Here is a 12,675-nt window from a genome sequence, read left to right as displayed (position 1 = left end):
CTTAGCATAATCCTCGACACTATAAGATGTCTTGACCGATACAAAGTAAGCAAACTTTGTCATTCTATGAAAAATCACCAAAATTGAATCATGATATTTCCGAGTACAAGGTAAACCCACTACAAAGTCCATGATCACATCTTCCCACTTCAAAGTGGGATTTTAATGTCTTGTGCTAGGCCACCCAGCCATTGATTTTCGTCCTTAGCATGTTGGCAATTTGGGCATTCGTCTACAAACCTATGTCCCTTTCATACCACCCACCCAATAAATCTCCTTCAAGTCTTGGTACATTTTAGTCAACCGGTTTGAATAGAATATGAAGAATTGAAAACTCCTTAGGCTATCCACATTCGTAACACCTAACCAACCTTGGTAGTGAAGCACTCCATTTCCCCCTTGTGAAAAGAATTCCACTCTCTTTTCCTTCACCAATTTTTTTTAACTCCACCAATGTCGAGTAAAGGTCTTGCTTTGTTTTAACATCTATTATAAATATTATTTGGAACTGTTATGAAAAAACACACCAACATCATCGGAACCACTCAACTTCACCCCTAATCTAGCAAACTGGTGAACATCCTTTACCAACTCTCTCTTCCCTTCATCAACATGAGCCATATTTCCCATAGACATCCCAATGAGTGCATCGGCCACAACATTGGATTTTCCCGAATGATAATGCACACTCATCCATAGTCTTTGAGTAGTTTAATCCACCTCGTTTTCCTTAGAGTGAGGTCCTTTTGGGTGAACCCATATTCGAGACTTTTATGATCGATAAATATATCCACATGCACCCCATAGAGGTAATGCTGCCAAATCTTTAGAGCAAACACCACGGCCACTAATTCAAGATCATGGGTAGGGTAGTTACGCTTGTTTACTTTTAATTGAGTAGAAGCATCGGCTATAACCTTTTCATTTTGAATCAAGACACAACCCAATTAAACCCTTGAAGTATCACGATACACCACGAACCCTACTATGAGTCAAAATACGAGCGAAGGTAAGTCATTCTTTCAAGATTTGGAAACTCCACTGATACTCATCCGTCTATAGGAACTTTGCCTTCTTTTGAGTCAATTATTTCATATGAGATGACATGGAAAAGGACCTATCAAAGAACGTTTTGTGATACCCGACTAGACCCAAAATGCTTCTAATGTCCAAAGGAGATAATATTCTAGGCTAATTCCTCACTGCGTTCGTCTTCTTAGGATCGACCTTGATCCCTTCACCAGACACAAAATAACCAAGAAATGCCACCTCTTTTATCTAAAATTCACAGTCACTAAATTTGCCAAACTATAGCCTATCCCTCAAGGTTTGAAGAACCACTCTTAAAATAGTCCTTATGATCTTTCTCACCCCGAAACTACATCAAGATATCGTCAATCAAGACCACCATAAAAGTATCAAGGTAGTGTTTGAATGCCCTCTTCATTTGATCCATAAACACTGCCGGTGCATTCGTCAACCTAAATGACATCACCAGAAACTCAAAGTGACCATATTGTGTTTGAAATGTTGTCTTGGTAATGTCACACTCCCTTACTCTTAATTGATGATAGGTGACCGGAGATCAGTTTTTGATAAATAACTTGCCCCTTGCAATTGGTCAAATATATCATCTATCATGGGAATCAAATATTTGTACTTAATGGTTACCTTGTTCAATTGATGACAGTGTATGTACATCTAATGCGACCCATCCTTCTTTCTCACAAACAACACGGTAGCACCCCATGTTGAAATACTTGGCCTTATGAATACTTTTCCCAACAATTCCTTTAATGTTTGTTTAACTCTTTAAATTACATAAGGGTTATTCGGTAGGGAGGAATAGAAAAAGGTTGGGTATCAAGGAGAAGGTCAATAACAAAATCAACTTCCCTTTTGGGTGGGACATCGAGAAGGTCATCCACAAAGACATCAAAAAACTCATTAATCATGGGAACCAACTCAAGAGAAGGATCTTTGGAGTCGACATCCCTAACCCTCACCATGTGGTAGATGTAACTCTAGAAATCAACTTTCGGGCCTTAATACATGAAATGAACCTACCCTTTACTACTGAATCATGACCCTTTCATTAAAGAATAGACTCATTTAGGAATTGAAATTTAACTCTACGAGTTCTACAATATATAGAAACATAAGATGCATGCAACCAATCCATATTAAGAATAAAATCAAAATCTACCATGTCAAGCTCAATAAGATCTCAAGGGAAAATGTTGTGCAAGATAGACATAGGACAACCCTTATAAACTTTTCTAAAAACAACCGACTAACCAACAGATATAGATACTAAATGGGGTTCTAATAAAATTTCAAGTAACATGTCAAACCTATTACCAAGGAATGAAGTAACAAATGATAAATTGGCGCCTAGATCTAATAATGCATACATATCAAAAGCATAGACCTTTAACATACCAATAACAATAGTGGGTGCTTCTTCAACCTCTTGTCTCCCATGAAAGGTATAAAAGTGGTTGGCGCATTGGCCACTCTCTTGATCTTGTTTACCATGAGCCACTTGTCCTTGAGGCCTACAACAACACCTCTATATTCTCTATCTTGGTGACCTAGTTTACCACTCCTGAAACATGCATTGTAGCTAGCTAAGAATTCCCCTTTGTGATTATTCCCACACTTCTTGAAAATGGCGAAAGCTTGAGCATCCATATCCTCTCTTGGAACCATCAGATTAACAACTTTATCTTAGTTGAACCTTGGAGGAGGAGAATTGGTGGAACCTTACCCCATAAATTATTGCCTAGTTTGTCCTTTACCACCATCATTGTAATAGGAACTTTGGTGATTGAATCCTCCACCATCCACTCTAGCCTTCTTGAACCATTTTGACATTTCCCTCAACTTCTCTTCCTCAATTTGTTCTGCATACATCATGAGTCGAGAGATCTATGGACACCAAACTAGAAACAACATAGATGAATTTACTCATCCTTTCCCTTGGATCAGAGACTATGAAAGGAGCATACTTAGAAAATTTGGTGAACTTGAGGGAGAATTCCCAAAAACTCATCCTCTCTTGGTAAAGGTTAATGAACTCTTATATCTTTGTCTCCCTTAGCTCCAAAGGGAAGAAGTGGTCTAGGAAGGCACCCTTGAACTATTCCCACTCTAAGGGCCCCATATATTCATCCATGTCAACAACCCATTATTCATACCAAGACTTTGCGACACCTTTGATTTTATAGGCCACTAGCTCAGCCTTCTCATTTGGAGGCATACCCATGATAAGCACAATCCGATAGACTTCCTCAATGAACTACATAGGGTGATCATCTACATTGGAACCATCAAACTCGGGTGTCACTTGAGGAGGATGAGGAGAAACAATGGTTTAATTAATTTTGTTAGTTATGGCTTGGGCCAACAAAGTGATGTTTTTTAAAAATTTTGCATCCATCACTCCTTCATCATAATGTGGAGCCTTGAGAGCTGAAGGATCTTGGTCCTCATTATTGACATTTGCTCTCTGTGGAGGTACCTTTCTTGGAGGAATTATCAATAGAACATAAAATAATTGGTTAGTTAGAGGAAATATTAGGACAACTCTAGGGCACGACATAAATCACGAAGGAAGGAAAACATCATAAAATAAGAGTCAATATGAAACTTAGAAAGTCATACATTTATATCCAAATATAACTCTACTTTAAGACTTGGTGGGGGCAAAGACATTTACCTAGATCACCCTCAATAAAAATGGAAAGTAAGTACCATGAAAGGTATCTAAAAGTCTTTACATATCATATGCTAAAAAGCAAAGGAATGTTGTTCCTGAAATATGAGAACTCAACAAAATAGTAGCCTTCAACGAATCCAAATAGCCATGTGAAAGTGAGTGTGGAGAAACGCTGGTCCCTACATAGTGATATCATGTAGAAAAAATAGTATGCATTAGTACTTTGAATTTACTAAGTATGTAAACATGAAATTCAATGAAAATGTTACAACATCTTAAGTTAAAGTACATAAATAGGTGCATATATAACCAATAATATGTTGAAACATTCATTTTGTGGGAAGATGTCTCTAACCGATATCTAAGACCATACATTGGCACGGAGAGACTACTTGTCGGGTAGAAATCTATCAAACTTCATTCATTTCTTTAACATTTAGGTCTATTTGTGGATCCACTAGCCTAAGCATAGAAGGGGTCCTATGTTGACACATATTAAATGAGACAAGGGGTTGGATTCCTTTACCAAATCCCACATTAATGACTTATTTGATGCTAAGTCAATCCCATGTGGTAGTTTAATATAACATAAAAGCATAATCATTTATGTAGCTTTAGATGATCAAAACATCATTCGGTAGAATAGATCATCGAAAACCCTTCTTTGATCGTAGAAATTGATTTCAAAAACATTCATTTGAATTCAAAAGATTTTAATTAAAACTTCATTTAAAATATAGTAAAACTAGGTGGATTCTATTCATTTCAGCTTTCAAATTGATAACATCAATAAGACCATGCATGACAGTAATGGAATATGTCAATCAAGACATCTTTAATACAACCCACCCAGACACTTTAAAACCCTTTTCATCTTTCCATATAAGGACCTTTGATAAATCAACAATTCCATGAATTAAGAGTCAATATAAGCTAAGATAGATAAACAAACTTCAAATATTCTAGAATCTATACATTTGAATTATGGGGTCTTACACTTCTTCGTCAAGATTTTTGTTTTCCTCAACGCTAAATTCAATTTGATTGGATATTTGAATTGCTAGTGGAAATAACTCCTCGCTTTTTTCTTCCATTACAACTATAGCTCCACTATTCCCAATTTCATCCCTGCTAAACTCTTCCTTTTATTCATCTCCCTCATCTCTTCCCTTTTCAGATCCTTCCTCATTTTCATCAATTTTTATAAAATTTTCCTCCTCTATTCCCTCCTCATATTTCCATCCTATTCTCTTTTTTTATGAAGACTTTATCAACCCACTTCTTTGCACTTATTATTCTTTGATGGTATTTCCCTTGTTCCCCATCTTTGTTTTTTTCCTCATTGAGAGATGCAAAAGAATGCACCATCTCTAATACCTCCGCATCCTGAGTATTATGCTTTACCGCCCTCACTACATGCCCAAACTAGTCACTTCTGTATCTACTTTTCCTTTTCAACCATTGATGTTTTTATGAATTTTCCACCACTATTCCACTAGCCATTACCCTCTCCTGTCGTACTCCTCTTCCTCCTTGTTTCTTAATCTCCCTTGGACTTTGCTGCTCCTCTTCTTCTCTGTGTAATTCATGATGAATCTTCCAGCACTCAGATTCATTATGTCCCTATAAGCAACACTCGTGATAATATTTGGAAATATTATCATATTGAATAGTATTACACTTCAATTTTATATAACTCTCTTGTGCAATCATTCTCTTAAATAATTTTTACTCTCTGCGGTAGCTTGGCTATCAAATAGACTTTAACTTTGACTTTCGTATAACTTGGTCTAGTTTAATTTTTTGTTTCCATATCAACTGTTAAGAGCTTCCCCATAACTGACGCTATTAAGAATATCATTTCCTTGGCAAAGATATTTGGTGGAAAATCAGGTATTGAAATTCATAAAACTCTTGCTGTCGTCTCTATATCCACTTCAAATCATAGATCCCACTTCAACGTGCGTATTTTCGAATAAGCCTCCTTAGCTTTCACACAGGATGTCGTTGCTGACAACAATTGCATATAGTCTTTGATCAAAGATAATGTAATAAGTATATGCCTTGTGTCCAATAGTCCAATGTTACATTCTCCTTTGATTTAACATTGCTTCAGAATCACCTTCTTTAATTCTCCTATTTCAGGTTTGCCATAACAAATTTTCCCAATGCTAGCATATTGCAAATTTTCTATGATGATAAGACTTTGAATCTCTGATGATTTTCACATTACAGTAGGATCTCCATGTATCATGACCACTGGATTTGTGGAAACTTTGGGGTAACTGCATTCATTAGGTTTAGGTTTTATTGTGGCTTCATAATTTGGTACATTGGTGGTAGGTTTTGGGTGGTTGGTAATGTTTATTGGTAGAAGAGGAGGGTAATTTTATTTGCGGACATATAAAAAATTGTGTTATTCATTGATGATTGTTTATCATTTTCCTACAAATTATTTTTAAGTTTATAACAACTTAATTGCTAATCTACAAAGTCTTACTTAGTTGTTTAGCGAGACATATCTACATGTTACACAAACCAGTTATATATATTATATAATTGGTAAGATAAAAATTACATGATTATATGATTCATGAATTATTTGCTTATATTACTAGTTTTAAGAAATACTTGATCACATGATTATATGGATACGTGCAATAGGTCATATGCTATTTATTTGTATGTAATAAATTTTTTAAAATGTCTACTTATACAAGACCTTTATATATTATACATCATATGAATTATTAATTACATGTCATTTATTTTATAAATAATGTGCTTAAATATTCTAGGTTTTATAAATATACTGATAAATGTGTAATGCTTTTCAAAATATAATTAATTGTATGTAATTTAAATTTTAGATAATATATCTATAAGCTAGTCGTGATACATATAAATTATTGTTCAAGTGTTATATATTTCATAAAGAATGTGTTTATATGTTATATATTTTGTAAAATAAGGCCTCACATGTTACATGACATCGCAAACTTTTTGCTCATGCATCATGCATTTTATAGGATGCTAGATTAAATGTTATATTCATATACATTAGAAGATGTATACTCATAAGTTAAAGGTTAATTGCTTATATGCTAAAGATGTTGTAAATCACCTGTTTATATGTCACATGCCTCGTAGATCATTTGTTTGTGTGTTATACATTTTCAAAAGTTATATATAATAAATGTGTTGAAGTTTAACCACACAAATGAGACATGATTTATTCTCTATAAGACATAAATATATATGTTTCAAAACTATAATTTATGTAATAGTATGTCAAATGTGGCATAAAGTCGAGTAGTTACATGTTATGTATTCCTTCAGGATTACCTACATAAATATTATTCATAGATCCTATATTCCTAGAATAGTTTTTTTCCAGATCAATTTCTTATACTCTATGTTTTACACGAAAAATATATGTACATTTTATATGCTTCAAGAAAATCTTAGCACATATGTCGTATAGTTTGAGGATTATTTTCTCATATGTTATTTGTGTTCCAAAATATTATATGTATCATAAATTAATTTCTTTCCTAATAAAAGTATTATGCTAGACAATTCTTGTCCGAACATGCGCACTCAAAATCACTTTACCGGAGCTTTTTCTTTCCACACGGTCTCAAAACATTGCCCCAATTTTAAATATATAATCACATAGCCGTTAAGGTCGTTCTGACATTAAAATCACAATTTACGGAGATGGACTAATTCTGGGGTCTGAAATGGGAAATGTGGGACTCTCATTTGAATTTCGGAATTGACCCCAAAAACTGGTCCAAAACAGCACCCCAAGTTCAACTAACAAATTAAAACACATCCCGAGGTTGGAAAGTGACACAAAACGACCATGCCTCAAAAATCTCGAGTTTAAGATAAAAAAACAAAGAAGGACGACATCTAGGATGGAAATTTACCAAAAAGGATGCTCCCACGATCAAAAAAAATCACACCACGATATTTCTTGCGAAAAACCCCCACAATTTACCTCCAAGATTTGCTGAATACGGAGCTAAAATGATGAAGAAATAGTACACCAAAATTCACCACAATTCCATTCTAAAAATAACAAGAGACAACAGCTAAAGATGCAAATTCACCTCACACGGAGCTTCAAATCAATATTGGAGCTAAAATTGAGAGAGGAATCGAGTTTCTAAGCTCTACAAGGCTCGCGAGAGCGAGACATCGAAAAAAATACCTATCGCGATTGCGTAGGGATCCTCATGATTGCGAATCATAAGGAATAGGACCCTTTCAATCTCGACCTAGAACCTAGATAATGCGAGGGTCAAGGGAGGCTTGCACCAACATTAGCTGCAACAATTGATTTTACAAACTGCCAAAACTCCAGTGGGGTGCTCAAAATTAGTTTGGAATCCCGTGCCCGCAGAACCTATATAATACCTCACAAAATTCAATATTTTAAACTCAATGGTGTAGTCGAAATTTTCATAGGAGGTCGTTATGATTGAATATGGGTCCCACTCTAAATTCCATTTTTAACAAACATCATTTAGGGGTTCAAAATAAGTCTGGAAGACTCGGGAGTCAAATGAAAGGTCATTGTAGACCAAATTCGACATTTTGGAGCTAACTGTGTTGTTAAAATTTCCATCCAAGTGTGTTTTCCTAGAACTTTGTCCAAACTCAACCATTTATCAAATTTAAGAGGTAAAAGCACCAAATGGCCCCACACTAGTACTGATTGTCTCAATACTTATGCCAACCATCCTACTAGGCTAATTTGGCCATTTTAGAGATGAAGTAATAGTCAGATTTAGTTTTGTGGTCATTTACCTAAATTTATGACCAAACTCAACTTTTCAAGTTATAAAAGCTCCAAAGAAGGAAAACGAGTCAAAGACACAAACAAATGACCAGGCGATCGATTTACCAGTGCCAACAAGTCATAAATGACCTAGGGTCGCTATTGGAACTCTCTAAACAATGAAATGGAAGTAGAAATACAAAAATAACCTAGAGGGTCATTACAACATGAACTACTAAAGGAACTTCCATTTGCGAAAGTGAAGAGAATGATCTACCTGGAGGCTAAAATAAGCTGGTGAACTTCTCTTGTATTTCCTGCTCGGTCTCTTAGGTAGCATCCTCGATCGGACGGTGTCACCACTAGACCTTAACCACAGGGATGGACCTGGAACGAAGCTGGTGAACATCTCTAGCTAATATAGCAACCTTTTCCTAATCAAAGGTCAGATGATCATTTAAACCGACAGAATCATACTAAAGCACGTGGGACTCATCTGGATTTACCTGCGCTGTATAGAAACATAGAACACTGGATGTATAGTGAAAAATGCTGGAGGTAGAGCCAACTCATAAGAAACCCCTCCAACTCTCCTCAGAATCTCAAAATGCAAAGTATACATGGGGCTAAGCTTACCACACCTGCCGAATATCACCATGACCTTAAATGGCGACACTCACAAGAATACCCAATCTCCAACCTCAAAGAACGAAGGTAGGCACCTGTGATTAGCATAATTTAATTGTCTAATATGAGATGTCCTCAAGCTATCCTGAATAGTATGCACCTTAGCTAAGGCATCCTGTAGTAAATCAGTACCGTGTGTCCTAGTATCTGAAGACTTCAACAAAATCCAACCAGAGAGTGGCAACACTAACCATTTAAGACCTCGAATAGGGCCATTTAAATACTAGAGTGGTAGTTGCTATTGTATGTATACTCCACTAGAAACAAGTACTACTTCCAATAACCTTGAAACTCCAACACAAAAGATCGCATCATATCCTCTAAAATGTGAACAGTGCATTCTCATTGGCTATCAGTTTGTGGATGAAATGTCATGCTAAGATCAACTCGGGTGCCTAACTCTCTCTGAAAAGCTCTCCAAAAACTAAAAGTAAATTGAGACCCACTATTTGATATAATAAACACTAGTACCCTGTGAAGATGGACCACCTCCTAAATATAGACACGAGTTAGACGCTTTGTACTGAAAGTAGACTATACTGATAAGAAGTGTGCTGACTTGGTCAATTAATCAATGATGACCCAAATACCATCACTACATCTGGGTGTCCGAGGTAATCTCATCACGAAGTCCATGGTAATATGCTCCAGTTTAAACTCAGTAATGGGTAATCTCTAAAACATCCCATTAGGTCTCTGATGCTCGGCTTTGACCTGCTAGTAACTCAAATAATGAGAGACATACTCTACTATATCTCTCCTCATGCCATGACACTCTTAATGCTATATAAAATCCCAATATACTTTCGTGGTGCCCAGATTAATAGAGTATCTACAATCATGGTCCTTGCGAAGGATCAATTGAACAAAATCTCCAACTCTGCGAACATAGAGGTGGCCATCAACTCGTAGCACCCCATCTGAATCTATGGCCGCTTGATCACCATTTCCTTGCAATACAAACTCCGAAAGCTCCACCAATGCTCCATCCTCAAACTTCCAACCATGAATCTCATCCAATAGAGATGGCTGAGTTCCCATAAAAGCCAAAATCGATCCATAATCTGAGATATCCAACCTGACCATCCTATTATCCAAGTTATGGATTTCCAAGGCTAGGGGTCCCTCCACAGTAGGCAAGTAACTTAAACTACCCATACTCCCCAACTTCTGGTATAAGGCATCCGCTACTATATTCTCCTTGCCCGGACGGTAGAGAACTGAAATGTCAGAATCTTCTAAATGTTCAATCTAGCCACTTTCTAGAGTTATGGTCCATTTGACTCATAATGTACTGTAGGGTGTAGTGATCTGTATATATCACACAATAGACCCCAAATAAGTAGTGCCTCTATATCTTAAGTGCAAAAACTACCACCGCCAACTCTAAATCATGAGTGGGGTAGTTTCACTCGTGCACCCTTAAATGTGTGGAAGCATAAGCAATAACTCAGCCCTACTGCATCAGAACACAACAAAGACCTACACGAGATGAATTACAATATACTAAAAAGCTCCCGCCCTCAATTAAAAGAGTAAGAAATGAAGCAGTGGTAAGCAACTCTTTAAGACTCATAAATATTAACTCCAACTCCTCATACCATACAAAAGGGACATCCTGATAGGTCGAATGAGTCAATGGGGCTGCAATAGTAGAGAAACCCTCGATGAAGGACATGTAATACCTAGGCAATTAGACAAAGCTCTAAATCTCGGTAACAAATATAGGCAAAGCCCAACTACCAATATCCTCAATCTTCACCAGTTCTACCATGATACCCTCCTTTAACACTATGTTCCTTAGAAATACAATAGACACTAACCAAAATTCATACTTTGAGAATTTGGCATAAAACTGTAGATCGCTCAAAGTCTGGATAACAATCGATAAATATTGTGCATGCTCCTCTCAACCTCGCGAGTATACTAGTATATTATTGATTAATACGATCATGAAAGAATCAATATAATGCAAAAATACTCTAGTCAAAAGTTCGATAAAGGTTGTGGGGGCATAAGTACGCCCAAAAGACTTCACAAGGAACTCTTGTAGCCATTATGAGTCCGTAAAGTAGTCCTAGGAATGTCAGTAGCTCTAATCCTTAACTGTTGGTAGACGGACCTCAAATCAATCTTAGAAAACATGGCGGCACTATATAGTTGGTCAAACAGATTATCAATTCTAGGCATGGGGTAACGGTTCTTCACGACCACCTTGTTCAGCTGCTTGTAGTCAACACACATGTGCATAGTCTTATCCTTCTCCTTAAAAAATAGGACATGAGCACCCCATTGTGACACACTCAGATGATTAAACCCCTTACCTAGGAGATCCCCAAAATGAGAACTAAGCTCCAAATCTCTGCGGGAGCCATACTGTAAGGTAAAAGTGAGATGGGCTTAGTGTCTGGCTCCAAATCTATGGAAAACTCAATATATCTCTATGGGGGTAGGCCAGGTAAGTCAATAGAAAATACATGGTAAACTCCCAAACCACAAAAATGAATCAACAGAATGGGCCTTGCTGGACACATCACAGACATATGCTAACTAGACCTAACACCCGAAAGAAGCTAGTCATCAGGCCAACCTCGGAATGATTTATATGAATGAAATAATTGGGATAAATTCTAAAGGGCTAGCTGGAAGTCACTATATTTAAGTTGGAAGAAATTTAGGAATTTGATAGAGTAAAAATTGGTTGTATTTATTATATGTTTGTAATGAAATTATGTTGTACGTGATGATGGTCATTGAGAATGAAAGGATTTTTTAGTTGTAATGATGTGTGGATTGGTGAACCCTTGTAGGGTTGCACGATTAGTAAACTTGTAAATATGTAAAGTGAAAAAAATTGACAATGAGGAAGTTAAGTTGTACTCAAATCAAGTGAGAAAGGGTTAATCCTAAAATAGTAATTAAAGTGAAGCATGACTGAGCTATTCCTTTAAATCAGTATATGCAACTTGAATACAGGGAAGAGAATGTGATAATTAAAGATCTATTTAGAGTTAGACGTTGATTAGTCTCTTGTATGTGATATGATTTGTATAACATGTTGATCGATTTTTGGGCATAGTCTGTATTTGTTATTGTTTTCCATTAATGATGCTTGTATGACTAAGCATGTGGAACTGTTGAATTGTCTATTTGACTAATGATTATAATTGTGAACTTTCGATGATTCATTATTTTTTGTGTTGTCTTGAGAGATAACTACAAAAGTGATGCATACTAAGATATGCTAATATAGAAATAATACATATGATATTCTGATGAAGAGTGGTTCAAGTCCAATATGAACTTATGAATGAGAGATTACGAGTTATTAATCGGGTACCATATTTGTATGATGCATGGCTATGTGATGGATACATACTATCATGATGAGGAGTGGCTTGAGTATGATGTCATCTTACGGACGGTAATTTTGTGTTGAATTAGATACAACGTTGATACAGTACATGGACACCTAGGA

Source organism: Solanum dulcamara, chromosome 10 (assembly GCF_947179165.1).
Source record: "Solanum dulcamara chromosome 10, daSolDulc1.2, whole genome shotgun sequence".
Lineage (NCBI taxonomy): Eukaryota > Viridiplantae > Streptophyta > Magnoliopsida > Solanales > Solanaceae > Solanum > Solanum dulcamara.
The sequence above is the reverse complement of the archived record's forward strand: the minus strand, read 5'-3'. Positions refer to the sequence as shown.